This window comes from Puma concolor, chromosome B3 (genome assembly GCF_028749965.1).
Source record: "Puma concolor isolate L17-30 chromosome B3, mPumCon1.1.hap2, whole genome shotgun sequence".
NCBI classification, from domain to species: domain Eukaryota; kingdom Metazoa; phylum Chordata; class Mammalia; order Carnivora; family Felidae; genus Puma; species Puma concolor.
The window spans coordinates 112531547-112537111 of NC_141672.1; the positions used below are offsets into that span (position 1 = coordinate 112531547).

At 43.6% G+C, this 5565-nt stretch overlaps 1 non-coding gene across 1 annotated transcript; it reads right to left on the reverse strand.

Annotated features, from left to right (window-relative positions):
- Positions 1-522: 522 nt before the first annotated feature.
- On the reverse strand, positions 523-628 carry LOC112856569 (U6 spliceosomal RNA). Its single transcript, XR_003223138.1, has one exon. It is a non-coding gene; the product is annotated as a U6 spliceosomal RNA (small nuclear RNA).
- Positions 629-5565: the final 4937 nt, after the last annotated feature.

The window sequence follows — 5565 nt, forward strand, 5'->3', positions numbered from 1 at the left end:
GTCCTCACGTTTCATCCATGTTGGAGCATGTGGCAGAATATCCTTCCTTTTCAAGGCAAGATAATATTATGTTTATCCCTTCATCTGTTGACAAACACTTAGGTTTCTTCCATTCTCTGGCTATTGTGAATAATGCTACGATGAACATGGTTGTTCAAATGCCTTTTTTCTCCCCCCCAACACCCTGCTTTCAATACTTAGGAGTATATACCTAAGACTGGAATTGCTGGGTCATATGGAGGTTCTGTTTTTAATTTTTTTTTAACGTTTATTTATTTTTGACAGAGAGAGGGAGAGAGACAGAGCATGAGTTGGGGAGGGGCAGAGAGAGGGAGACAGAGAATCGGAAGCAGGCTCCAGGCTCCGAGCTGTCAGCACAGAGCCCGACGTGGGGCTCAAACCCACAAGTGGAGAGATCATGACCTGAGCTGAAGTCAAGCACTTAACCGACTGAGCCACCCAGGTGCCCCTCTTATGATAGCCATCTTAACAGATGTAAAATGGTATCTCACCGTGGATTTTTTTTTTTTTTTACAGTTCACAAATTTGTGTGTCATCTTTGTGCAGGGGCCATACTATCTGCTCTGTATTGTTCCAGTTTTAGTGTGTGTGCTGCTGAAGGGAGCACTCATTGTGGTTTCGATATGCATTTTGAATTATTCACTTTTTAAGGGGTAATTTTATGGTATGTGAATTACATCTCAATTTAAAACAACTATTCATTGAGAGGCCTTGTGCACTGAGCATACCTAATGTCCGGATCTTGGCTTCTATGTTTCTTCACTAAAAGAAACCTGATCTGTGGTGAAGAAAGGACAAAGTGAGCCTGGGATATTAAGCAAGGAAGTGCTTAAACAGGGATGCGGCCTGTCTAAAGGACACTGGCCAAATTGGGGACAGATTGAGCATCAAAATGAGTAATGACTATACTTGATTGTAAAATATGGCATAAATAACAATCCATGAACTCATGGCAATAGAAAGGGAGAGAAAGAGAGAAAACAGTGATTCTTTATAGAAGAATCCCAGCTAATAGACGTAAAAGGAATTAGAGAATTTAGAAATCACCATTTTGCAACTCCTAACGAAATAATTGGTTCAAGCAAGGATTCGGTAATAGGTGCTAGAACCATTAAGTGAACAACTATTAGGAAACCGAATATTCACATGGTGGCATCTCCCAGATTACTTTTAATTACAAATGGAAACATACACCTTTGCAGTGGAGAAATCTGGCAATTACTACTTTAAACACACGGTCAATTTAAACATCATGAATGGTAGAAAAACTTGACCTCTGTGCTTCCGAATATGACGCAGTAGTAAGTATACAACATCAGCTATTATTCTTACTAAAATGTGTGGCCTGAATGTAATCAGCCTTCTCTAGACCTGATCTTCATTTTCCAGGAATTCAGCAGATAGTGGGACTATTCTCTAAGACAGTTGACCTAAAATCTTCAAAAAGTTAAGGCCATTAAAAAAAAGGGGGGGGGAAAGAAGCAACAGCAGCAAAGGGACTGCTGTAGATTAAAAGACACTGAGGAGGGGCGCCTGGGGAGCCCCTGGCGGCACTCAGTTGGTTGAGCCTCCAGCTCTTGGTTTTGGCTCTGATCATGATCTCATGGTTTGTGGGGTAGAGCCCGGCATCAGGCTCCGTGCTGTCAGTGCAGAGCCTGCTTGGGATTTTCTACCTTTCTCTGTGTTCCTCCCTGACTCACGCTGCCCCTTGTCTCTCTCAAAATAAATAAATAAACTTTACAAACAAAACAAAACAAAACAAAAAAACCGAGGGGCACCCGGAGGGCTCAGCCTGCAGCTGACTTGGGCTCAGGGACCCTCTGACTTGGGCTCAGGGACCCTCTGTTCTCCTCTCTCTGCGCCGCCCCCCCCCCCCCCCCCCCCCCCCCCCGCTCACTCCCTGTCTCAAAAATAAACAAAAAAAGACACTTAAGAGACCTAATTAAACAATAGCAGCAACAACAAAACTTCACACCTGTTCAGTAAGGGTCTATTGCTGGCTGCGTGTAGACTTTGTAAACTGGTGTTAAAATCAGGGAGGCACATTATCACGCTTTGGTGATAATCTAAAATACTTATTATTAAAACTTGTTAACGAATGGAAATTTTCATGGCAAATCTCTTTCGTATTCCCCTCCCTATGGGAAAAGAAGTCATAATCACAGAAATGGCTGCCCTTGAAAGTATGTAACACAGCATATGCTTCAAGATATTTGTATGATTTATCACTAAATCACAGATTCAGCATGGAAGAAAAGAGAAATGTACGGAACAACTTCTCGTTTCACTGAGCATGCAAACCCTTTCCACCTGTTAACGTCATTAACTGCAGTATGGGCCACTATAACATAACATTTCTAGACAAATGGAGCTTTTTAAATAGCACTTCCCAATGGAAATATAATGTGAGCCACAAATGTAAACCCATGTATAATTTTACCTTTTTTTAATAGTCATGTTAAAAAAAAAGTAAAAAGAAGTAGGCAAAATTCACTTTAACAATATATTTTACTTAACCCAATTCATTCAAAACATTATAATTTCACTAAGTAATCGATATAAAAATGATTAAAAAGACATTTTACATTGTTTTATTGTACTGCCTTTGAAATCGGTATATAATTTGCACTTCTAGCACATTTCAATTTGGACTGACCACATTTCATACACATATAAGTTGGACAGTACAGGCCTAGAGTGTAAATACTGAAATACTGAGTCTAAACAGAACTGGTTTTAAGTGCTATAAATGAACAGTGTCAAATACAAAACTTTTTCCTAATTATATACATTTGATTTGCTTTTGCACTAGAAATTTTTTCAGGGATGAAAAAAAATAAGCCGAAAAATTCTGTTAACCAAGCACGTGAGTAATATTTTTGTATTTAGGGTAAAAGAGTGGAAATAACAGTGGGGGGGGGGAAGAACCTCCAATTTTATACATACACATTCAAAGTCATTAAACACTAAATTACCTTATAATGCAGTTTACCCAGAGTATCTGGATGCAAGGGACATAAATGTTCCAAATAACTCCCGCTTAGTTATTTTCCTCTTAGGTTTCCACCACCCAGACCTTAATGCACCAGCACCTGGGCTGATGCAGTTTCTCTCTGCTCTGTTCCGAAAGTTGTTCCAGCCCTGCCTCACAGACACCACCAGATCTGTCCTCCTCTTCCACGTCCCCGCCTCACAGACTGATGCTCCTGTAGGTGCAGCATCCTTCCAGCCATCCTGGATGGGAGGTTTCTGTTATCTGGCTTAACCCCATCTTTCCATCTTGAATGCCATCCACCTTCCCCCAGTAGCCCAGGCTTGCCCTTGATGTTGCACTTTCTATCTCCCCTCTATCTCTATGCTCCCCTCCCTCTATATCCCCTCTATGCTCCCCTCCCTCTATCTGGCAAGTTAAGTCCTAGCTGCCTTTCCCTGCCTGGTATAAATTTCAAGTCTTTCAAGGAAGCTTTGCTGTCCTGCCTGCCAGCAAGCTACTCTCACCCCTTGTGACCACACTGAGTTGCTTGTTGTCCACTGCCATTCACTCTCGTGACCGTCCCCAAGGGTATCTTACCTTGCTTGTGAGCCCCCAGGGCCAGATCACTGAGTGCTGCAGATTGGTGCCTCACACTGGCCTCAGCCCCCTGCATGGGGCTGCAGTGGGCACTCGGGTATAGAATTGCCCCCTTCCCCTGCCCCCGGAAGCCTTCTCCACAGTTCACAGATGCCTACAAAGTCCGAAGACATGCATAATTCTTACACTTAAAAACATATGTGTGAGACTCATGGCTACTTTTGCACAGAGCGAAGATCAGGGCCTTGGAAGATATTTGCCCCTTGTGTTATTCTTAGATTTTTACCCTGTTGTGTATCCACGCCTGCTGCAACATGACTTTGTCGCTCTTCCTGTCGAGAGATGGACCCCACTTCCCTAGCCTTGAATCTGGGCTGGCCGTGTGACTTGCTTTGGCCATTAGAATAAGGCAGAAGAGAGAAAGTGCCTGTGGGACCCTAGGCCTCGGAGTAAACCAGGATCCGTGTGGACACAGTGGGAAGAGAGGGGGGTCAGGGGTCTGCCCTCCCCCTCCCACCGTATGCCAGTCTGGCTCTGCCAGTAATGAAGGAAGATACCTAAGGGCAAGGCCTTTCACCTCCTGGACCTCGGTTTCCTCATCTACCAAATGAAGAGATCCAACCAGGATCTTGGTCCTGCCCAGAGTCCATACCCTGCCTGCCAGGCTGCACTGTCTTGCAACAATTGGGGTGGCTCAAAATGAGCCATAGAAGTTAGTGCATAACTACCTTCTTGCATTCTGGTGTGAAGACAAATGTAGTAAAACACTTTTATTTTTTTTATTATTTTTTCAATTTTATTTTTGAGAGAGAGAGAGGAAAAGAGGGGGGGAGGGCCAGAGAGAGAAGGAGCCACAGAATCCAAAGCAGGCCCCAGGCTCCGAGCTGTCAGCACAGAGCCCAACGCGGGGCTCGAACTCATGGCCCACGAGATCATGACCTGTGCCAAAGTAGGACTCTTAATGGACTGAGCCACCCAGGCGACCCTACTAAAACACTTTTAAAGCTGGCAATTTTTTTTATACCTTCATCCTTTTCTTTCAGAGTTTATGCCTAGGGGCAAGGCCTCAGTTAGACCTTTCTGTTTAATTTGCGTTTCTCTGGTACAGTTCCTCCCGTTAGAGCCTGTCATCGCCAGGGATTCACATTTCACAGAACAGCACTCACATTTACAACGTGGATGTTATATCACAATGTGATGATATCTCTACTTACAAGGTACACTGACAAGAATGGGGGGGGGAGTTGTTTTTCTTATGATTTTAAATTTGTGGCCCTTTACTGGATACCAGTGCTGATAGAGCATTGTTAATTAATAGCCTTACAATCCTTCTGGGTATCTAACAAATAACAAACTGTAAAGAATCACATGTTTTGTATTTTGAAAAAGGTCATGTTCGTTATGCATAAACATTTAAAATATGCTCTAATTTGGTTAACTCCAGCTTGAAATTTCTACATTTTATAATACAGCCTCGATGAAAGGAAGAAATGGGCTACTTACTGAGAACAACATTTTCCACTCACATCTGAGCCCTTCAGGGTACAGAGAACCCGAATCGGATAGGATGGCTGGTTTCATTTTCTTTCTAGAGAGGAACAGAATACATCTAATTTCCTCCAGCACCTAAAGAGGGAATTACTGTAGAAGGGTGGCTGGCGGTCTACACACGCTCCGGTCCTTTCCCCTGAAATGACACGGGACACTAGCGACTTACCAACTTGAAGGAACGTGAAACAAAAAGCAAACACAAAACCAAAGGTAGACGTCCGCTTCTAGCTAAGACAGAGTAGCTGGTATCAGATTTATTCTGCTGAGAACCGCTACGAAAACCACATTTTTAAAAAAGCTGCTTTTGGGGGCGCCTGGGTGACTCCTGATTTTGGCTCGGGTCATGATCCCACATCTCATGAGATGGAGCCCCCCTTCCCCACCGCCCCCACAGCACGGAGCCTGCTTAGGCTTCTCTCTGC